The sequence below is a fragment of the Triticum urartu genome, chromosome 2A (assembly GCF_056163025.1).
Source record: "Triticum urartu cultivar PI428250 chromosome 2A, HENAU_Tu73, whole genome shotgun sequence".
In the NCBI taxonomy this organism is placed as follows: Eukaryota; Viridiplantae; Streptophyta; class Magnoliopsida; order Poales; family Poaceae; genus Triticum; species Triticum urartu.
In genome coordinates this window covers 84,654,084-84,678,665 of record NC_141874.1, presented here as the reverse complement: position 1 = coordinate 84,678,665, position 24,582 = coordinate 84,654,084, and the positions used below count along the sequence as shown (strand labels likewise).

General features: G+C 44.4%; 1 pseudogene; it reads left to right on the top strand.

Annotated features, from left to right (window-relative positions):
• Positions 1-7,092: 7,092 nt before the first annotated feature.
• LOC125535091 (uncharacterized) lies at positions 7,093-12,336 on the top strand (annotated as a pseudogene).
• The last annotated feature ends 12,246 nt before the right edge of the window (positions 12,337-24,582 follow it).

Below are 24,582 nucleotides of genomic sequence, written 5' to 3'. Positions count from 1 at the left end.
GTTTAAATGAGGTAGAGCTACAGTTAAAAGAAACTTACTCTCTGTCTGAGTTACATACACTCTGCACAAGTTTGACATGAAAGGAGGCCATGGTGTGAGGATAGTTGTTGTAAGCAGAATGGTAAGCTCTCTTGAAGTTTTCGATGACAATGTCCGAGTGTTCCTTTATACCGTCGCAATTGATATAAGGACACAGAATTTCGAAGCGACGCATTGCAAGATTCACGATGATGAGGTAGATAAAATGTGGATCCTTTCTCACAGGTATTAAGACCTAAAACAATTGACAGGGAATAATATCATTGTAACAAGAAAAACTTGTAGAATCAAAGACGAACACTAGGCAGATAGAGTGAGTAGGGTGAACTCACAATGTTACATTTGTTGGGCAGCCTGTACCCAATAGTTTTTTCCACAATCTGTTCCTTGAGTAGTTCTGTGCTTGCTCCTAGAACTTTAAATTTATCCTGCAGAAAATTGTAGCTATGTCACTCAGTGTGGTAGTAGTAGAAACTGTGGTTTGTTATTATTATTTATGAGAAGCAAGAACTTACAGAAGCGTCCATGTACATTATATGCTTGTGCATAAATGCTGGCGTTGCGTAGAATTGTTCTTTCATCAGCAACGCTGAGTAAGCATCGACCACGAATGAGTGGATATATCCGTATACCTTCATTGACAAACCTAAAGTTCGATGATCGGCCCAACATCGATCGACGGAGAATATCCTCTTGCTGTAAAAAAACAAATGAATTTTAAATCGTAAGATTTTCTTTTTAAACATAAGATGAAACGATTAGCATTATTAAACGAAGGGACCAAAACTTTACTGTAACAGGAACAACGAATTCATTACCTATCATTTTGCTTGATACCTGGCGTATTGTCGATGATTGTTTCATACACTTCTTTCTCCTTGTTTGTGGAATCTCTTATTTTGAAAAGTTGGCAGTGATCTTGATGGCCATTCCCTTGGTCAGTGAATCGAGTCTGTTCTAGCTCAGAATGATGTTGTGAGGCTGGAAGACATGACCATCGGATTTCAATTGACCATTACTAATTTGTAGACGACCCTCATTATAATTGTTGTTTCTTTGGAACATTAGGCGTTGTGGTTGGTGCTGCATGCGCAGTTCTAATGTTCTGACAGTTGGATTACCGGTTGAGCTTGAAGGAATATCTGTTGGAAAATGCTGGAGAGGATGGCCGGAATACTGCATGCTGTTGAACTGTTGTTGCAAGGCACTGTAAGTTTGCCCATTAGACCCGCCTCTGTGTGGTTGCTGATTTTTCTGCTCTTGAGGTTGGCGTTGTCGGCACCGTGTAGTGCTGTTATTCTGAGCATCATTGTGTTGGGGGTAGTGGGCATCACGGACAGTGGTTTGTTGCTGGTACTGCTTGTGACTTTGGTTGTTGATCGCATATGGTGAGCGCTGGCTTTTGTTTGAATCGTCGTTATTCTGAGCACCAGGATGTCGGTAGAAGTGGTTTTTGATACTAGGAGTTGGTTGGTTGTAGTGTTGGGACAAGGGAGTTGCTGGTAAACTTTGGGACAAGACAGTTTGAGTTAAACCTGTAGAGTATGACGTATCAAAGGCCTGTGTTGGGTGGCTACCGCCTGACATTGATCCTGATCTGCTGGGTATAGGTGGATCTGGATAGTTAGAAAGGGAAGATCTAGCTGACGAGCTTGAATTATTGGCCAAGTGTGAGACAGTATCAGGTTGGCATTGTTGTGATGCTACTTGGTTATGAAAGGGTTGTTTCTTTTTTTGTTCAATGACTCTGTCAAGTTGTTCATAGATAGATGGGTCAGACCATATTTGATCATCATCAATGAATCCACAATTAAGGAGGCTTCTGTGGTTGTCAGCTTGTAGAGACTGGTTGTTTGCAGTTTCTGTTGAATTATGTGGAGGCTCTGTACTCTTGTTACCTGGATCTTCTGACTGCTTTAAGGACCTCTTGTGAGGTGCCATTTGTGGTTCCGGTTCTGGCGGATGTGCGCTTGTGGTAATAGGGACGCTGTCTGTGGGATCAATAGGTGGTTGCTTCATACACTGTTCATGTTCTTCTGCAATGTTATTGTCTTCTGCATTGACAGATGGTGCAGAAACCAGTGGAGCATCACTAGTGGATGGAATTTCTTTTCCCGTGTCCAGTACTGAGCCAGAACCGCTAGCAGAATCACTGGGGACTTCTACTGTAGGAGGAAGGGAGGAAGTAGCTCTTGTGCGTTCTGTTTTAGCAATGTTCTTCTCGTCACTCAAAGTTGAAACAATATGGACCTTATCTTCCTGTAGCGAAGAAGAATGTTGTCCAGTGACATTGTTTGATTTTTGTGCAGGCTGGGATACAGTGAGGCTTTTTGTGTTGGTTGAAGAGTTGTTGTGAGCGCTGTCAGAACCGCTGGACCGTGCAGTAGTTGGTGACGTTTTCCCAACGTGATAAATAGGTGCTCCAAGTGTATCTGCTGAGATTGGATCAGTCAGTAATTGTTTGTCAACCGCAGAGTGCGAGGCTGATGTTTCTGTTGCAGTAGGTTTTGCTGTTTCCTCCAAGAGTTTTTCCAGTGGGCTTGTCAAAGAGTTGTGGTCTGCAGATCCTCCAGCAGAATTTTGGATTTCAATCGGTACAGAACACTCAGATGAGTTTTCACCTGTCATTATAATTGCTCTGCTCTCCAGCATCTCGGATGTTGACACGAAGGGCTCATGGACCGGCAAGCCATCAAGGCAGTTGTGCAGATGGTTATGAACTTTGTCCAGATGAATCTTGGCTTGTTCATCAATGTCCTCTTTGTTGTGGTCGATCCTGTTCACTTCTAGTAGCAACTTAATCGGGGTTGATGATTTTAGGTGTGAAGATAGACGAATTTGGGACTGCTCTTTGTCGTACGGATTCTGGGATTCTGGGTCAGGGGTATCGCAGCAACCCTTTAAATTTTCCAGGGAGTATGATGTGGCATGAAGGACACTGGTTGAGCCATTGCTGGAAGAACTTTGACTGCTTGTCGTGCTAGAACTTGGAAGCGTAGAATATGTTGAAGGGAGTGATGAAAAAGTTTCTTTTTCATTTGAGTTGTCCTGTTGCAAGTTACAATAAACGCCCTGGTCTCTAGTCTTGGTTTCTTTTGCACTAAGATCCCTACCAAGTGAAAGGAGCTTCTCCAATTTCTGCTCGAGAACTGGTTGAAACTGTGAGAAAAGTTCTGTGTACATTTCATTGATAACTTTGGCAATTTTCATCTTGGCCTGGAATTGAAATAAAAACCATCAGATATTATTAACACCGAGAATTAAAATAAGTTATTAATACCGAAAATGAAATATATCTTGTGAACTACTGTACGTTGTGTCAATAATTGTAGAAAGGGCATGGAATAATGTGCGCAGAAGGACACATGGTGTGCTGCGGGAAGCGCGGCTAACAAAGTCCATGGATCATGGCGAACACATTCCTTGAAAGAGCGCAGTTAACCTACCTTACGAAGCAGTGTTACAATTAACACAAAGACATAGCTAACGTACTATATGAAGCACTTCTATGTTTAACACAAAGGCACAATTAACGTACTATAGGAAGCACTTGTAGTTTTAACACAAAAAGCACGGATGACGTACTATAGGGAGCACTTCTATATTTAACACAAAGGCACAATTAACATTCTATAGGAAGTACCTGTATTTTTAACAGAAAAGCACAGGTAACGTACTATAGGGAGCACTTCTATATTTAACGCAAAGGCACAACTAACATATTATAGGAAGCACTTCTAGTTTTAACACAAAATTACAGCTAACGTACTATAGGAAGCACTGTTAGTTTTAACGCAAAGGCACTGGTAACGTATTATATGAAAGCACTTCTTATTTTAACACAAAAGCACAGCTAACGTACTATACGAAGCACTGTTAGTTTTAACGCAAAGGCACGGCTAATGTATTATAGGAAGCACTTCTAGTTTTAGCACCAAAGCACAGCTAACGTACTATTGGAGGCACTTGTATATCTAACACAAATGCGCAGTTAACGTACTATAGGAAGCACTTTTATATTTAACACAAAAGCACGGCTAACGTATTATAGGAAGCAGTTCTGGTTTTAACACAAAAGCACAGATAATGTCCTATAGGAAACACTTCTGGTTTTAACACAAAGGCACAGATAACGTCCTATAGGAAGCACTTTTATATTTAACACAAAAGCACAGCTAACGTAGTATAGGAAGCACTTCTATATTTAACACAAAAGTATGGCTAACGTCCTATAGGAAGCACTTCTGCTTTTAACATAAAAGGACAGCTAAGGTACTATAGGAAGCACTTTTATATTTAACACAAAAGCACAGCTAACGTACTATAGGAAGCACTTCTACATTTAACACAAAAGTACGGCTAATGTCCTATAGGAAGCACTTATGGTTTTAACATAAAGGCACAGCTAAGGTACTATAGGAAGCACTTTTATATTTAACACAAAAGCACAACTAACGTACTATAGGAAGCACTTCTAGTTTTAACACAAAAGCACAACTAACGTACTATAGGAAGCACTTCTGCTTTTAACACAAAAGCACAGCTAACGTCCTATAGGAAGCACTTCTGTTTTTAACACAAAAGCAGAGCTAACGTCCTATAGGAAGCACTTCTGGTTTTAACACAAAAGCACAGCTAACGTACTATAGGAAACTGTCTGGATGAACACAATAGGACATGTATCTGTTTCATAAAAACTAAGGGATATCATTTCAAACATAAAATCAGGTGTAGAAGTTGGAAATCACTTACGGAACAAAGTTTTTATTGAGGCACAAATTCTTCTATGTAGGCTTCTAGTCTGGGACTCATTTGAAAAAATGGCGCCTGAAAGCCAGGCGGTGGTTGGAAAGGCGTGCGCCTAATGTCTTTCAGCTGTCATGTGGAAGGAAAGAATTACAGTCAAGTCAAATTAATATATGGCAGCTAAGTCATTATGTTGAGTCGAAAAGTTCGCCAAAGGAAAATGATGAAAAGTTGACTCACCGTGTGTTTCCCAAAAATTTCGTCCTCTGTTGACAGGCTGTCTATGTTAGCATAATTCTTAATGGCCTCTGTGTCCCACATGACAAGTCTTGCAGGAGTGTCAGGTTCCAGATCCATAATCTTCGTATCCAGGTACTCAAAATACGTTATATGCAAGTGAGGAAGAGGTAAAATTTAATCATGTTCTTGTAGCTGCTTATGGGTATAAAGAAGTGTACAAGTTAGTGAACGAACCACTGGAATCAGGAGGCAGCCACACAGGGCGCCTGCGAATCCTTTGTCCTTGAAGGTCTGGAGTGATGTCACCAGTTTCTCTGTGACAACATTGGACCAATCATATGATGATATGTTACTTGCTGGTCCTTCTAGAGCGGCTAAATAGTCGGGGCTAACGCAATCATATGTCGTTGGGCATAGAAATACCGTTGTTGCAAACATCACGAAAACCCGTTGAAACACTTCTCCTGTCAGCTCTGGGGTTATGAGATCAGTTAACTCTCTGATGTTTGGAGCATGCCCAGCACACCGAGTTTCAGACTTAACCTGACATCTGAAAGCTTCTGAGCATTTTCTAGGGATAATGTGCCCGCCCAGTGGAATTCCTAAGATCCGGTGCACGGTGTACGAGTTGATAAGGAATCTGTATCCACTAGGCAGTATGAAACACCTGGAAGGGCAATCAAAATAGCGGACAAGCCAGCGAACGAAACACCTTGGAAGCTCGCGACAGCACAGATCTAGAAGGTACCCAAAACCAATTTCTCTGACTAGCTGTTTTTGTGGTTCTGTTAGCTTTTCACAGACAGAAATGAATTTCTGGAAGCTAAATTTTGTGCCGAACTCTTCTTCGTATTCACCCATTGCAGCAGCTCTATGGACAAAGATAAGAAATGACCTTTAGCAAATGTATTGTTGAACCACATGCTTTTCTGGCAGAAGCTCACATATAAACGCCGAGTCAGCAAAACAAAGATAAATATTTAAGCCGTGATTAAAAATGCAGCTAGAATGAGAGGCATTGATTTCCAAAGAAATTTCAACGACACACGCGAGATGCATGATAAAAAACACCTACTTCGGGGCCGCAAGCTGTTTCTTTGTCCTGTACTCCTCAACAAGCTTTTTGTGCGCTGCATGTTTTAACTCGATCCTTAGTCTCTCTGCCTCTAGTTGGTCATGAACCATGAAATCTTGGGTGACAATCTCCGTGCCATCGACATACTGAGACTGAGTCTCCGACAACTGTGGGGTGGAATCCATCTCATTGAACTCTACATAAGAGGTCATGAGACGTCATCATTACCAGGTCAGCTATGTAAGACAGTTGTTAGCAGTCCATGTGAGACCATCATCAATAGGTTGGTTAGCTAAGACGGGTTCTAACTCTGAGTTAGTAAGTGCTTTGCAAAAACGGACGTAAATCCTTTGGATCTCTGCTATAGATTGCGGATCTATACAAATAATTTGACCTGTCTCTAGTTGGTTAGCTAAGACGAGTGCTTAAGTTTTGCATGGCTGGAGATATAACTCAAGTTAGCAAAACCACGGCGCAAGCATGCAGTTGGCATGGTTAAAGTGAGGTTACCTGAGTCCTAATTTTAAATCTGTAACCCCTCTGCCGTTAAGACGGCGCAACAGTTTGAGCACGGACCAGCTGCAGATAATTGGATGCAGGACCGATATTCAAATCGCGTCCCACCTGTTGTGTTGCGCACATGCGGTGTGTACGTAGCCCGTGGAATTGCTAGCACTGGTAATTTTTTTTGTTCAAACGTTGAATCGGTGGCATAATCATGGTGAGGATGCAATGGATTACCTGAACAGGAGATCCACGGCGAGTGAGATGAAGGAGACCAATAATTTTTCAGTGACGAGCGAACTCTGCGGAGGGATCGGGATTGGCTTTCCTTTGGAGAGCTCGCCTGTTGCCACCGATGCTAGATGGAGAGAGATCTGGAACTCATCTGCGGACGACCCCACAAGTTAGTCAAATACTTGGAGGAACTATTTGAGAGCCCACATGTCAGTATGAGTTTGAAGTCCACCTACCACATTTTCTCACCTCAGATGGAGGTACTCCTCGTAGGACTCATATAAGGCCGAACCCACAAGTTAGTGAGAGACTTAGAGGAATTAGTAACTTAGAGCCCACTTGTTAGTGTCGTAGATGGTCAAGTGAAGTCGACCTACCACATCTCGTCACGCCCAAGAAACATGCCCATCTCTCATGCGTCGCAAAACTCACCCCACCTATCAGGTTATTCTTCTCGTGCACGCAAAAAACGAAGTAGCCTCTCTCTTTCTTTCTCTCTCTCTCTCCCTCTCTCTTTCTCTTTTCTCTCTCTCCGAGATTCAAAATCATTGAAGGGGATCGCTGACAAACTACAGGGAAGGAGACCCCCCCCACAATTTAGAAAGGTGTGACTTCCGAACAATCAGCGCATAAGATTCGGCAATCAAAGGTTAGTAAAAAATTTATCAACGCACCTTTTGCGTGGCGATTCCTGATACACGAGATTCAATTCGTTGATGAATTTGTTGTGGTCGGGATTCATAGAATAAAACTGTTTAGTTTTACACTGTAGCTTTGTTTTGAATTTGTTTTTTGTTTTGTATCCTCTCGTCCTTGCAATACGAGGTCGTTACTTTTGTTAGGTTTCATGGTTATCTTTGTGTTAAGTGTTGCACAAGCAACTACGCATGAGAGGATCTCACTTTGGTTGAGGTTGTAGTTTAATGAAAAATTAATATATGTATATATTTATATATGTTAATTATATAGAACTAAAAATATATGTCTGTTGATATCGACTTCGAAAAGTTTCAACACTGATACTGCAGGTTTATAACCTTTATATTTATTACGTCTCTTTTTTGGGGCAGATGTTCAGGAGTGCGTCATCTGGTCAGGACAACAGGGACGGTCCGTCTTTGAACGACATCGGCAAGGATTATGGGAGGCAGGTAATAGTAAGGCAGTTGAACATTAGTGTTTGGTCTTTTATTTCTGGGACGTTTACTGTCAAGGTGTCACCACTGAGAACACCAAATAGTAGATCATTAACAACAACAAAAATGATTTATATATCCTGGATGAATGCTATAATTTCTGTTTATCATGTGCATCTACTCTGCAGTTGAGTATCGAGAGGAGGAAGAAATGTTTTTTTACTACAAAACGAGAAGAAGATCAAGGATGCAGATGCTATCAAACACGCACATGCTATGCGGGCTGGAATAATTGGAGTCAAGAGTGAGATACAAGTTCTTGGCAAACGCGCCAACCAGGAGCATGGTGTGCAACAGACACCTGCCAAGAGGAGCATTCTAAGCAGCAGAGACTCCACTAAGCAGATTGTGCAAGTAACGGCGAAAATTTCAAACGCTGGTTTTAACGTATGTGGAAGTTTTAGTCGCACGTCCCTCTAATTATTTTTTGGTTTGAAGACACAGATGCCCACAAAGGCGCAGAGCGGGCGTTGTGACGGCTCAGTGTTTGTAGGCGGTCATAATGAAGAGCTGCAGGGTAACAAAATTTCCTTTGATGCAAGCAGAAGGATCATTGGCAACAAAAGCATTGGTGTTCAAGGATTCGGAATGGTTTGCACAAGCAAGAAGAGCCCAACGACAAAATCGAACATAGGAGCAATAAGCTCTACCATACAGCAGCATCAGAAAGCAATACATGTGACAACATATACAAACGTGCAACAACATTTAAAGCAAATGTATATTTTTTTGTGAGCAATTTTTTCTTTGTTTTCGTCTGGTATATTTAAATTGCAGTATCTTCCACACGCAGGTGTACGAGGAAGGAAGCAAGTATCATGGTAGTCCATGAATCGATGAAAACATAAGGCAAGGTCCTTTGAAAGGATCACCTGTGGCGTTCAACATGAGGGGTCCTTCCAAAGGATCTCCGATGGCATTTAAAATCGTCAGCGAAATCACCAATGCACGGAGGTTGTCGCCAAGATTTGCTGGACAAGAGAGGCATGGGAAAACAAAGGTGACGTCGAAACTATGCTTTTTTAATTCAACACACAAACAGTTTTATGGGAGAACAGGGTAAAGTGGAAAACAGGAGGACGGCTGTCTGTCTTGTAGGGCTGTATGTGCAGTTGTGTTCTTTTATATATGATGTTGTTGTGCGTCTCCGGTTGTATGGTGTAAACAGAAGCACATCTGTGCCTCCTTGTGCAGATGTCTGTAGCATTGTCACATTCGTGATGTGAACAGTGCCTCGGGTGTACCGCTTATACTCGGTGAAGAGGCACGGGTCTGGTTTTGGTATACCAGATGAGCCCTGATGAGTCATATAAATCTTTTGTTTAGAAATTAAAAAAATGCATATGCTGCTCTGGACATCTAATTCTGTTTCTTGCCATGTGTTCAGGATTTGGCGGAGGGGATAACAGATGAGGGAAAGAAATATCATAGTTCTCCATCCATTTCGAAGAAAATGCAACGTTCACAGCAGCAAGTAGCGTACAACGCCAGCACAGATTGCATGGTAGAAGCAACACAGTCCCTTGGTTGCACGAGTGCCGGAGAAACAGGGAGCAGCATTGCACAATGCAACATTGGAGAGGCAGACTCATTTATGGATTTGTCCGTGCCATGCAGAAACGATGCTGCTGCGTGTGACAAACAAGAGAGCAGTAGCAGCTCCGCTATAAGTGGACCTGTGGCTGGTGATGAGACTGATGTCGTCAGAAGTGAATACAATCAGACGAACGAAGACACGGTAGACAGAATCATCATGGCGCCGCCGACCATTGTAGAGAAAGAAATGGATGACATGTTTAAACAAGGCATATACCCAACGATTCAGGAGGTCACCGAAGCGGTCGAACCAGAAGGTGGTATGGTATTCGGATAATTGGATGAATGCCTTTTCTTTTTCTGCAGATATGCTAGAAAGGTTGGCTTTGCTACCAAGCGATCAACGAGCAGAAGATCGACATATGATCAGCAGCTTGACAAGCAGCTTTTCAGTGCACCAAGGAAGGGAAGAATAAAACAACTGAGAGACATGTTAAGGAGAGAAGGAGAAACTGCTTGATCCGGACAAGCTGCCCAGTCCAAATAATAGCCAAGAGGGATACAGATAGGAGGAAATGGTATCTGAAGAACGTGCGTCTAGAGCACAACCACGAGCTTCACCCATCTGATTGGATGCTGAAGTTCATGAGATGCTATAAGAAGATGACACCTCAGGAGAAATTCTTTATACAAGTGCTGCAGAAGGCAAGGTTAGAACCAAGGAAGGTTATGCAGATTTTTGCTGCCATGGGGAAATCGAGGCAAGAAATTATGTTCGACACGATTGACATAAGCAACATTGCATGCCGGGACAGAGCTGGAGAGCTCGGCACTGATATCGCAGACACCATGAAATTGTTTGCTGATATGCAGAGGTGGAGGCCGGGATTCCACCATGTGGAAGAGACAGAGAACAATGTAGTGGGCAGCCTGTTTTGCACAGACTCCTTGTGTAAGATGAATTATGATCTATATGGAGATTTTGTGTATTTTGACACCACATTCTCTACGAATATATATGGCTTGCCATTTGCACCAATTATAGGTGTCGACAACCACGAGTCGACTGTCCTATTTGGAGTAGGCCTTTTGAAGGATGAGAAAATAGGGTCATTCAAGTGGCTCCTAAGCATGTTTGTCGAGGCAATGGGAGGTAAAGAGCTGAAATACATAATAACAGACCAGGACCAGGCGATGAAGACTACAATAAAGGAAGCTCTTCCGAGGACGAGGCACAGGTTCTGCTGGTGGCTTATTAGGAAGAACTTGAAGGAAAATAATGCAACAGTGTTTGCACAGCACCCAGGGATGTCTGATGATATATTTCGAATCGTCAAAAACTCACTAGATCAAGACGAGTTTGAGCGTGCCTAGAAAGCAGCAATTTCTCTGCACAAGGTGGAAGGCAACAAACATCTGAACACACTATGGGAACTCTGAAATTTTTGGGTGCCGGCCTACTTCAAGGGCTGTTTCTATCCTTTCTCGTCAACAACCACTCGCAGTGAGAGCACGAATTCGATGTGGAAGAATTACGTCGACCACAAGGACACTATAAAAAGGTTTGTTAATGCGTATCACACGATTCAGCAAAATTTCCTCGCCACGCTTGACAAGAAAAGATACCGAACAGAAGAGAAGGCGCCATCACTAGAGACGGGTTTTCCGATTGAAAGACAAGCAAGTCAAGTATACATGAATGAAATTTTCAGGAAATTCCAGCTGGAACTACCGAACCGGACTTACTTCAAGTGCTCTGATCTAGCAAAGGGGAGGCAGTATTTTTTTATAAAAATTATTGATCTTGGAGATAAAGTGTGGAGACCATATCCCGGCGAGGAATTTGACAGGTCTGAGTTTAGGGTAGATGTGGATGAGCAAAAATGAATATACAGTTGCAGCTGCAAGAAAATGAGTAGGGATGGCATTCAGTGCTGCCATGTGCTTAAGGTGATGGACCAAACAGGCATGATCGATCAACTTCCAAAATCCTTTGTCATCCCCAGATGGACCAGGAATCTATCAGAAAGTCTGAAAGTTCTATCTACAAGTCAAGGTGATAGCATGACCATACAAGACGATGAAACTATGATATTCGGCCTCGCTTACACTGAGTTGTCGGATATCTGTTCAAATGCATGCAGAAAAGAGAAGGCATACCGTGTGCTGCATGAGTGTACGGTAGATATGAAAATAAAAGTCATGGCGACACTTGCAGAGGAACCAGACACAGGCATTCTTGTCGAAACTCTCAAGAACCCTCCCATGAGTGGCTCAAAGGGTACGAAAAAAGGAGATCGAATCAAAGCTGGTTCTGAGAAGAAAGGAAAAGGCTACAAAGCCGCAACCAAGTGCGTCCGTTGTGGAGAAAAGGGTCACAGGAAAACAAACTGCCCGGATAACCCAGAAGTGCAGGAGAGGATGAGGATTGAAGAGGAAAAGAGGAAATCGCAGCAGGAGAAGAGGGCAAGGTCAATGAAATGGCTGACAACACCGACAACACCATCGAGGACATCAAACGGCTCAGGACAATGCACTCCAAGCCCAGGAGGAAGACGTCAGACGCTAGCAATTCCAACGACCCCACTGACAGCAGGGAGCATTTACCAAAGTCTTGCATCTACGCCAGAATCAAACATCACACAAGCCAGGCACACAGAATGCGTGCAGGGAAGCCCGAGACAAGGCACGGAATCTGCGCAGTCCATTTTCAGAAAGGAAAGGTCTGAGTGGAGACTTTTTGGTACCGGAGAACAGTACGAATAGAAAAACTAAAAGGTAATAATGCAGCTTAAACAGGACATAAGAAAAAAAATAGTGATGACTGCAATCTTTCGCTTTGTTTTTATGTATGAATATTAATTTTACAGGTAAATAGGTTGAATAGCTACTCAGAAGGGTGGGGTTGCACAAGGGTCGAGAAGGAAGAATGGATCGCTGAACATTAAAAAACAAGGCCGCACATGGAGCGATGAAATAGCAAGCAATTGGTGGGGATTGTTTATTTTCTTGTGCTGTGGTTATAAAAACAGCTTGTAAGTTAATTTGCTGCAGTTATAGAAACAAAACTAATTTAAATAAGAACGCCTTTTGCTTCTTTATGTATTTTTTACTCGGCAGACGAAATTATCAGAGGCACAGGTTTCCTTGTTATTTTCCGCAGCTGCGTCGGTTTCTGAACGTGGATGTTGTAAGCATACAAGCATGCTTCTCTGCTGCGTGATAGAGAGATAAAAATAACCTAAGGGCACAGGCAGCCACGGCCATGGCACCGGTGAGTATTCAACCATGACTCTCACGGTTGCATGGTCATGCCCGCCGTTATGGAACGAAAACATTTTTAAGCACAGAATCTGGGTCGTGCTTCTGGGGCTGCATAACCGTGGCTTTCATGGTAACTGTGCCTTGCCTATTCTAACGCATGTTCTTCTGTTATGAATGCACGACTGTAAGTAATTCAAATAACTGTGCTTGCGATGCGTGTCCAACTGTGCCTCATGTGCCTTCACGCGGTGCTTCTGTGATGCAAAGATTTCAAACACAACGGGTCACAGTTGTGTTTGCATTTCTGTTTTACAAATGGATATAGTGCCTGGCAGTAGGTTCACGGCGTTTGCTGTTGCTTCTAAGTCACGTGGAATCATGGCCGTGCCTGTGTGTGGCATGTAGAACAATGCTTTACAATGCCGAAGGCAGGACCGTGTGTCTTGTTCTAGAAAAGCCGTGGTTCTGCCATCACTTCATTCACTTGGTTTTGTCCGTGTTTTAGCAGAATCATCTGCAAAGCAGAGGCACGGCCTTGAATCTTCTAGTGACTTAATTGTAACACGCACGTTGGGTTTCCGCAACTAACGCACGAACGTGACTCCACGTAAAACACAAGCATGCCTCCCTGAGCATCTTTACCATGCCACTCCTGGTTATAGATCAACGAATGCATTTGGAGCACAAAGAGACACGAAGGTGACCTCTGACTTGAAACACTGACACACTTGACGGTTCGTGCATTTGAGTTAAAATCTTACAACGAAAACAATTGTAACACGGACAGTCGTCCGATTCTATTAGGTTTCCGTAATAATCGCACAATCATGACTCTGGGTAAGAATAAACCATGCCTCTCCACCGACTCATTGTGAATACAATTAGAAAACCTCTGTGCGTGACTCTATGTAATTAGAAGACCTTTGAGGGCTGTATGCCCGTGCTTGTGACCCTTGACACTAAAACACGGAGTAAACGCCCGTGCCTCTATGCTGTATGCACGTGCTTATGTCCGTACAAGGAAATACGCTTTTAAAAACAGGGTCTCTCGTATAGGCCATTCCGTGCCTCACAGAGTAAACGCCCATGGCTGTGCGTAATACTAATGTTAGCTTGACTCTATGTAATACCACCGACCATGCCTTTACACGCTTCATGCCCGTGCCTGTGATAATTGTGATCCCGCATAAAACGCAAGCATGCCTCTCTGGGCCTTCATACCGTGCCTCTCCTGGTGTTAGAGTCAATGGAGTCATCTGGAACACAAAGAGACACGAACGTAGACACGAACTGTTCTACATGCCTGTGTGGCATGTAGAACAGTGCGTCACAATGCCAAAGGCAGGACCGTGTGTCTGGTACATGACAATGTCAAGCTGTACCGTGTGTCTGGTATGTGACAAGCCGTGACAGGAGCGTTTCAGCAGAATCATTTGCAAAGCAGAGGCACGGCCTTGAATCTTCTGTTGACTTAAATGTGAACGTATTTGTGGAAAATTTTGCTGTTCGTAGAGGCAAGACGACTGTAGAACCGTGCTTCCGGCGTCAAACAGATTCTTCTATTGAATGTGTGCCGTAAATAATTAATACACGGACGGGCATGCCCCGTGCCTGGTCTGCGTGTGCAACAGTGCATCTCGTACCTTGAAAGCCGTGGCTCTGTTTAATGTTTCAAGCAGTCACCTACCATTGAGTTGCTACGAGTAGTACTTAACCCGGGCCCCCCCTGTCAGAAAGAAAAATAGAAGAAGTAATTAATCTGGACCCCTCCGCTCCCCGTCATGGGTATTTAAGGCGTGTCGTGGATTGACCGGTTGTAATCCATTTCTCCAGATCCACCTCAGTGAGCACTGGTCATGGGCGGCGCCACCCCAGCAACGGAGGCGGAGATGGAAAGCGCTGCTCGTAGCATCAAGAGGTCGAGAGTGGCGCCACCGGTGATGCCACTTTCTGGTGGTGTGCTGGTCGTCAGAGGGGATGGAAGCGGCGACCGTGCTCCCTCCCGATCCGATGAGGAAGAAGAGGGTTGTCGTGCGGACCGCATTAGCGATCTCGCCGACGGCGTCCTAGGTGAGATCATCTCTCGTCTTCCCATCAAGGATGGCATCCGTACTCGAATCCTCGCACGTCGCTGGCGTCCTTTGTGGCCCATCGCTCCTCTGAATCTCGACTGCCGCGAGATCTATGACTCTCGTCTTTTTAACGATGGTGAAAAAGTTCATATCAAGACCATATCTCATGTGTGCGCCTTCACCAAGGAGCCCGTTCGCAAATGCTATTCCGGAACGCGCCTCTGTCGAAATCCTGTTGTCAGTCTTCCAGAATCCATTCTGTCCGGCCATGCTGGCTTGGTTAGCCGCCTCTCTATTCCGGCGTGCTACCTACAGTGCAGGCCCTCCACCGTTGATGCCTGGCTCCGATCCTGGAATTTGAACAATATCCAGGTTCTTGAGTTCTACTACCTCTTCCCAGAATTTGTGACGCAAGAGGTAACTCTATTGGATCTATGCACTTCAACTACGCCCTCGGCACCGGAGTCCGTGTTTTGGTTTTCCTCCTCTCTCCACACCCTCGACTTTGCTCTTTGCCAAATAGCAGACAATTACGTAGGGACGCTTAAGCTACCACTGGTGAAAAGACTCTCGCTTGTGGCTGTTGATATATCAGATGCGTCATTGCAAAGCATAATCCACTCTAGTTGCCCTGCACTTGAGTCTCTCCTGCTTGTTTGAAATAGAGGAGGTCGTCGTGTCACAATAAACTCGTCTAACCTTGTAAGCATTGGCATTTTTTGTCCACACGGGGAACTCATTGTTGAGGATGCCCCTTCGCTTCGACGGTTGATTGTTGATTGTCTGGTTGACGACTGTTCGATAAGCGTTGTCTCTGCACCTAAACTGGAGACGTTGGGTGAATTCATGTTTGTGTCTCCCTCGAAGTGTCTTGAGGTACTGACTTTACTTAATACTGGAACAGAGCTATACTTGTTCCGATGTTTGATCTATTAATTTGATGGTCTATGTTGTATTCTTCATGCAGAGTCAGGACTTGGAGGTAACCGCTGGCTCTGCGTCTGAACTGTATCCATGTCGTCTGACGTGTCTTGAGGTATTGAGTTTTTATGATACTTCCAACTTAACTTTATTTGTGAGGAAACAAGTTTTATTTCATCCAACCTTTATGCTATTAGTTTTTTGATCCATCTTCTGTTAATTTTCATCAAGGGTTTGAAGGCAGTCAGTCTAACAACAATGCGTCAATCTGTCAAGACCTTGCTTATCTACATGTATTATAAGGTGGAGACCGTCGTTGAATTGCTGCAATACTTTCCAAAACTGGAGAACTTGTTTGTCGAGGTGATGATCTTCAGAAATTTGCATTCTGTAGTACTCGTTCCTTTTTGAAATGCTTGTCTTAATTTTGACTGAAATTGATGCACCCGTATCTACACATGATTTATTGTTGTATACATCCATATATAGACAAGTCTATGTCTAACTTCTTGTTACAGAGGTGGTAGAACTAATTGTTGCATTTGGTTTTTTGATGGTCTATATCTCTTTTTATAGACGCTAAGTATTTTCAACCTATCATTTATATTTTAGGGATCGTTGATTTCTCGTGGTGAAAAAAGACAAATGGCGTCGTAAGTACTGGCAGTTTCTCAAACATCATGACGTTTGTCTGAAGACAGTATCACTGGAAGATTATGTTCGCTCTAGGAGTTACGCTGAATTTGCGATGTTCTTTGTTCTTAGTGCAAAGGATCTGGAGACCATGACCATTAATTTTACCTGCCCTCCCGCAGAGTTCACGGGAGTATTTTACGAAAAGCAACAAAGGGTTCTGGAGTGGCATAGAAGGGCTTCTAAACATGCATGTCTTAGATTATCATCAAGTTGCAGCCACGCGCGTCCGCATTTAAGAAAGAGGAGTCTTGAATACCTGGATTTGACGGTTCCGTTCAGGTGTGGATGCTGAAATCAGGCCTTGTGTTAGTTGTCCAGGTGTATGGAGTTATTTGTTGTTGCGTTCTTTTGAGCTTGGGTTTTATGTAAACTTTATCAGACAACCGTTGTAGTCTTTGCACCATGTGTAGGCTTGTCTATTTTTGTGTTGCATGCAGTCATGAAGGAAATGTGTGGTTTTGCGGCTTTGTACGGCCGAAGGACCATAAAATGCTGTGGCACCAAGGTTAAGAGACATAAAGTAGATTTAATGTTTTAGTGGAGAGATGCACGTTGCATGTGTAAGCGTGCTGTGTTGTATGTACGACGGTGCCTGTCTTATATATGTACCTGTCATGCACACAATGGATGTACAACCGTGCCCGTGTTGCAGGTAGAGCTGCATGATGGTTGACTTGCATGGTGCCTATCTTATATATGGTGATGGGTGCCTTGCACTGATGGAGCTGCATTTGAGCCGCTGCACTATTTCTGGTCCTTGTACTGTGGTTATAAAAAACGGCTTGTAAGTTTATTTGGTGCAGTTGTAGAAACAAAGCAAATGTAAGCATAATAGATTTTTCTTGTTTAGGTATTTTTATTACTCAGCTGCGACACAGGAGAGATGAAAAGAGCTGAAAGCATATAGAGCCACCACAACAGTGAACCAAACCTTTTTTGCGGGGCGTTATGTAGTGCTTCTTGTTACCGCACAACCGAGTTTCTACTGAACAGGACACACCGAAATGCGTCTCGAGGATTCTAGCCGTGACACTGCAGACTCACAACCATGCTTTTGACCTTGTCCTGTCATTGTGATTTTCGTTCTCTGCTTGAATAACGTGCCTTTCCCAGCCACCCTACTATGCGCGTAGAAAAGGAGCAACGCCAGCTGATAAAGTGCTTTTTCTACTACTAGATGTGTGGCCCTCGTTGCATGACTTTCATGCGTTTGACAGTGGCTCTTTGGTACAGAACCATGGTTGCAGAGAGTTCTTGCTCGTGCTTTTAAGGATAGTGTCTCTTGGATCGGTCATTGATTGCCTCACAAAGTAAACAGTGAGGGTTCACATCTGAATCCAATTCGGTTATGTTTCTGTAGTAAGCGCATGAATGTGACTCTGCCTAATACTCAAGTATGCCTCCATGGGCTTCTCGTCCGTGCCTCTCCGTCTAAACGAGTCGACGAAATTATTCAGAAAACAGACACAAGCGAACATGACTCTATATAATACCACATGATGCCTTTGTGGATTTGATGCCCGTGTCTACGACCCTTATCACTAAAATACAGAAAGTCACAAACGCACATAACCGTGGCTGCAGAGACTTTATCAAGAAAGAAGCGTGAAGCAATTCAGTACGGAACCGTGTTTGTATGGACTTCACGTCTGTGCTTTTAAATACAAGGAAATAAGCTTTTAAAATCAGTGTCTCTTATATAGGCAATTGTGTGCTTCATAGAGTAAACACTCGTGGCTGTGCGTAAGACAAAGGTTCAGTTCCGTGGGCTAGACGCCCGTGCATCTTCGTCTGATCGAGTCTCACAGGCGAGCATGACTCTGTGTAATACCATCGACCATGCGCAATAAATGCATGATTGTGATCTTGCCTATTACTAAAGTATGCCTTCATGGGCTGCTTGTCCGTGCTTCTCCGTCTGAACGAGTCGGCTGAATCATTCGGAACACAAACACAAGTGAACATGACTCTATTTAATAACACACAATGCCTTTGTGGATTTGATGCCCGTGGCTGTGACCCTAATGACTGAAACACAAAGAGTGCAAGACCATGCTTTTAAAAAACGCGCAACAATGGTGACATCTGCAATTATGTCCCTGCACTGTGCCTAACCGTACCTCGTGTGCATAACCGTGCTTGCGATGCGTGTCCAACCGTAGTTCATGTGCCTTCATGCGGTGCTTCTGTGATGCAAAGATTTCAAACACAACGGGTCACGGTTGTGTTTGCGTTTCTGTTTTACAAATGCGTATAGTGCCTGACAGTAGGTTTCCAGCCTGTGAAAGAATTACGTCTTTACGTGCTACTGAAGCACATGGAATCACGGGCGTGCCTGTGTGGCATGTAGAACAGTGCGCGTCGTATCACTTCACGGCCGTTGTGTGGTTCGTGGCAAACCGTGCGTTTTCCATGGTCATGCCTGTGTGACAGGTAGAACAGTGCGTCTCGAATCACTTTTCTATGAAGTCATGATCGTCTGTGTGTTTGCTGACAAACCGTGGTTCACTGAATCATTCGGAACACAAACGCTAGCACAAGCGAGCATGACTCTATATAATACCACACGATGCCTTTGCGGATTTGACGCCCTTTCCTGTGACCCTTATCACTGAAACAGAGAAAGTCACAAGTGTACATAGCCGTGGCTACAGAGACTTGAAGCCCTTTTAGTTAATGAAATGTACGACATGAGCAAAAGACTGTTTAGCCATCGACCGAAATACCGAGTTCGCTGTTGGCAAGGTTACAGATTGAGCAAAAAAGGTATGGGCATTGTTTCAGCACACCTACGTGAATTCCAAACCAGAAAGTGGCGGGAACATCTCACTCCAGCACTGTTTTCAGCACTTACAAGTGAATGGATCCTTTAAATCTAGGTGCTCAACACATGCGTGCCTTAGATCCAAGTTCCCGTGGTTGCAACTTGGCGACAACCTAAGGCAAGCAAGTTTAGAAGCCTTTTTGTCCCACTGAAGCACGTCTTGTTGCTGTTTGTAGTATTCTTCCATGAAGTGTTCCTGAAGAAGAAACTTGATCCTCATAGTCTGCAGCTGTGCTGCGTTGAGAACAAAGAATGTTGCAAATCGAATGCTTTTGTCGCATTGAACATAGCTTTCCAGTGTTAGTGACTTCAAACGAACGTCATGATGGTGCTTGCAAGTACAGTCGTTCGCAAGACTTTCTTCATTAGAGGCTATTTCCTAAAGAAACATGAATATTTGAAATGGTTAAGCTCGATAAAGAGTGATTCTGCTGGGAGAGCAAGTGAAGGAATAAGTCTATAACCTCTATTGTAATAAAAGCTTTCTTTTTAGTTTTGTCCTAATGCTGGTCCATGATTATATACACCTTTGTCCATTACATACAAATGTATGTGACGTTTTCCTTTTGTTGAATGGAGTTCTGCACCATGCATGGTATGTGTTTTACAATTTGTGTGAGAAGCATCACCTCGATATACAAGTTTTCCAAGCTTCGGAAGTGTTCCACCAAGGAAAAGACTGCGTGCAGGTCATAGTCCATGCTGATACACAACGTCTTGATAGAATGAATGTGACACTCCAAAATTTTTATTTGGTTTTTCAGCAAAAACTTTGTTGGTTTTTGAAAAGAGGCCATTTAAAATTTTTCCAGAAAACCTTCCTCCTAAAAACTTCTTTGGCAAGGATTTTTATTTTTTGTATCCTCTTCAAACTATGGTGTTTGATCATTTAAAACTCTTTCTCTGATGGTTCCCTTCTCAAAGTATATTTTTGGAAATTATTCTTTTTATTATAAAAAGAACTTTGTGAATTTTGAGGTTTTCTTATCTTGAAACCACCCATGGTTTTACCATGTCTCCTATAGTAAATCTTCTCAAAATCCCTCCCTCCACCTTTGAACAACCTAATTCCTCTTTCCCAACAAGTCCAAACAAGTTTTGGATTTTATTTCAATTATTTTATCTCTCAAATCATTTCTGCCAATTATTTTGAGCCTGAGTGATTTTCAAAGCAAGTACCAAGATGCAATTGATTTTTGACCTCAAACCAACTCTCCTGGATAGTACTTGGTACCCACAACCTAGAACCATCTTGATCCACTCTTCTTCTTTTCAAACATTTCAAATTTTACTCACTGCAAGTTTGGACCAGATTTGACAAATTTGGTGAAATTCATATTTACACTTCTCCAAATATTCCACCAAAATTCAGGCAGCCTCCTGGTGCAAGGAGAGGCCACCCCACCAAGTTTTAGCTCAAGGAAAAATCCCTAGATGCCTATATCATTCTGTCGAACACCTTGCATGCACTGTTCTGTCCATCTTCAGTTAAGTTCAGAATTCAGTGTCGTTTTTCCTTCGTCAGACTTCGGTCACGTGGCCACAGTGCACCCTGGCGCGTTGCACGCAGCCTCTTCCCCTTGGCCAGCACCCCGCACGCACGCTTGGCCGATTCCTGGCGTCGGTGGCGACGAGCCTCGCCGGCGTTGGAAGCTTCTGCGGTGGTTGCGCCTCCCGTGGCGGCCAGCGAGGGCCCGAGCCCGCTCACCACGCCACCCGGCGCCGCCCGACGTCTCCTGGCTCTCCGCGTGTCCCTGCCATGCCAGCGCACGCCCGTGGCACCGTCGCCGTGGCCCGGCAAGCACGGAACGTGCTCCCTGCCGCCGACCAGCCCGCGCCGCCCCGTTCCGTCGAGCTCGCCCAAAGCACCCAATCCAAGCTCGTTTAGCACCAAAACGGAACCGGTGGAACTCCAAGTTGACGTCCAACTTCCTAAACCTCCCCGACCAAGCTCTGCGCCGCCATAACCTTCGCCGGAGAACTCCGTTCACGCCCACCGCCTCGGATCGCCTATAAAATGGACCCCGAGCTCGCTCACGAGCACACACCTTCACTGCACCTCTCCAGGGCCCTGCCAAGCCACCAGGAGGACCTCGAGGAGGTCTCCTCCCCCAACTCCGGCCGCCCCCATCCGCCTCGGCCACCAGCTCGATTTGCTCCGATGAGGCCGTCCCCGGCGCCCAAATCTCGTCTATAGCCTCCTCTAGCACCCAGTAAGCTAACCCCAGCGTCAATTTGGCCTTCGTAGCTCTCTCCGACGAGGCCCTTGACCACCCGAACCGCCATCCGCCGGAGCAAGGCTCGCCGTTGACGTGGTACTCGCCGGCGACCACCACCACCACCAACCAACGCGGAATGGCGCCCTGAACACGGAGGTACTCTCCGATCTCCCTGCCTCGCCGTGGATCGCCGCCGGCGACCACCACGGCTCTCGGGCACCGTCGAACTCTGCCGCCCCATTTGAATATTCAAACCTGACGGGCGGGACCCGCCTGTCAGCCTCTCTGTCCTTTCTAAGCGAAACGTTTTCTGAAAACGTCTTCTGCCAAATGCGTTTTCCCGCTGGGCCGGCGCATTCTTATTCGAGTCGTTTTCTGTTTTTGTAAGCTAGCCCCTGGGAACTTTCTGTTTCATTACAGATGAGTCCCTGGAATAAAACCCTTATAACTTTTTAACATAAAAGTATTTTTGATTGATTCTTTTTCTATTTTCCTTAAAATTTTGTCTAGTTTTTTATCAGATTTATTTGAAAAATATTTGGAATAATTTTTGTGCACCTCACGGTATTCACGATAGCGCGTATATTTTCTTTATACCGTAGATACCGAAGGAGGTGACGGGACCGCGAACTTCACCGAGCTAGGCTCCGACTGCTCTGAACCAGGCAAGCATGTTTGAACTTTTGATATGATGATTGTTTTGGCATGTTTGCATTAAGTAGTTTCATGGAATGTTGATGAGTATACCGATAAATGTCATGTTACATGCAACGATGAGGCAAGTGAGTTTCGAAAATCCATAAGTGGATGGATGTGAGTATGCATGGCCATGTGTTGGCATGAGGATGGGTAAGATGGCAGTGTTGTAGCATGCCAGTCTTATGCCAGGCTATATGACTTCAGTGTCAACCCGTATCAGTCCAGTTCCTTCCATTCTTCCTTCCCTGTACTACCACATGTTTTCCGCAAGGAATATGGCTTAGTAAGTTGCAAACCGCTTTCCTGGTACACACCAAAAAGGAGAGGCTGTGATGATGGTTCCATGGCCCTGGATTAAAGCCAGTCATCCGGTCAGGGGGCATGGGTGTTTCCGGTTGGGACCGAGAGGGGGGCACCCCTTAGAGCGCGCGTATATAAATTTGATCCCATGCTATTCGAGATTGTGATCTCCCCGTCTCAAAAGTTTTTCTTGGACGATGTCTAGGGTGATTCCTGGCATCGAGAGGTAGGATGGGTGTGTACTGGTTAGCTGTGTTTTCTTCCGAAATACCGTAAACGGAACTAGTCCTTCGTGACTACCGAAATCCGTTGGCTGTGGGAAATTTTTGTACAAACTCTGCAGAGTCATACATTCCTTTGAATCATCTATTCCATGTCCAAGTTCGGTATTATCTTATCCTGACAAATGTCAGTTTTGATGGCAGAGACTCCGGTGAATCACATGAGTGCTAAGTCCGGTTAAATGATTATTCCTGTGGATGGACTAACCTGTTTATTTTCATGAATTGAATGTTTATTATGAGTATTATTTACTTGTGAATAAAAGCCCTTTCTGTGATGTCGCTCAGACGTCCGACTGTGGCATTGTTATATTTTACTTTCAATAAAAGCCCTTTCTGCGATGTCGCTCAGACGTCCGATGGTGGCATTTCTTTTAAAGCCCTTTATGTGGCGTCGCTCAGACGCCCGACTGTGGCATTTCTTTTAAAGCCCTTTATGTGGCATCGCTCAGACGCCCGATTGTGGCATTTCTTTTAAAGCCCTTTATGTGGCGTCGCTCAGACGCCCGACTGTGGCATTTCTTTTAAAGCCCTTTATGTGGTGTCGCCTAGACGCCCGACTGCGGCGTGCTTTATTTATTTACCTTCCTATCGAGGTGTCGCTTCAGACACCCGATTGGGTTTACAGTTATTTTGTTGGGTTTTCGAGCGGACTACCGCCGACCCCCTTTTTACCTGTCTTGATTTTATGAATTAATGTGCCACTGTTAAAATTAATCATGACGCATCCATGCATGCATTTGTTATATCTTACGTCCGAACTGTCTTGCGAGTACTTTCAAAGTACTCACCTGGCTTGTTGATTTGGCCAGATGCTGACGAAGGCGATCTCATGGATGAAGAATTTGATAGCGAGTCCGACGCCTAGAGGAATCCCAGTCAGTCTCGTGCGACCCTGGATTTGGTCACTGTATTATATCCGCTTCCGCTACCAAATAAATTCATCGAGCCTCACCTCGACGCTCGATGAGATGCCAGTTTTAGAGTCATGTATCTCACTCCCCGCTGTGTTTTTCCACCACCACCCTATCCTCGAGTCAGTAGTATGCCTCCACACCACTGTGTCATGTCCGCCATTATGTATAATTATTGGCGTGCTTGTAATAATTTGGTTGAGCAACCGTAGCTCGACCCTGTAATATATTCTATGCTACTGGCTTATTGTATCAAGAATTTTCTACCGGTAAGGGGGACTTTTTCTCATACTGGACTCAAAAGATTGGTTTCTCAATAAACATTTTTATTGGAAAACCGGTCGTGACAAGCTTGGTACCAGAGCCAGGCTGACTGTAGGAAGCCACTAGGTGCGATCGCTAATTGGTTATTAGCATGATAGAGCCAATTTATATTTTCTTGCAATTGTAGTCATTTTTTGACAGTCAGCATAAATTTATGATCTGACCATGCAGAATTTTTGCCTACTTTTGTAGATGGCCGACAACAGCTGCGAGTCTCAGACCTTCGCCAACGTGCCCGATGGGTTCGTCAAGCTTTTTTCCTTCATCGTTCAGGTCGCGATGGGGCCATCTGTGCGCCCAGTCCTCACACTCTGCCAGCACCGAGTCAACGACAGTCTGACCATGCACCAGGCCGCGGTGCAGTTCAAGGGAGGGTGTGGTGAGTTACGCCGCTTCCGGTTCTTGGAAAGAGCCATGCCTACGGAGAGGCATGCTATGCAGATGGCAGCCCGCGAGGCGATAGCTCGTCTCAGGGATGTCCTCCCCGTGATGAAGACT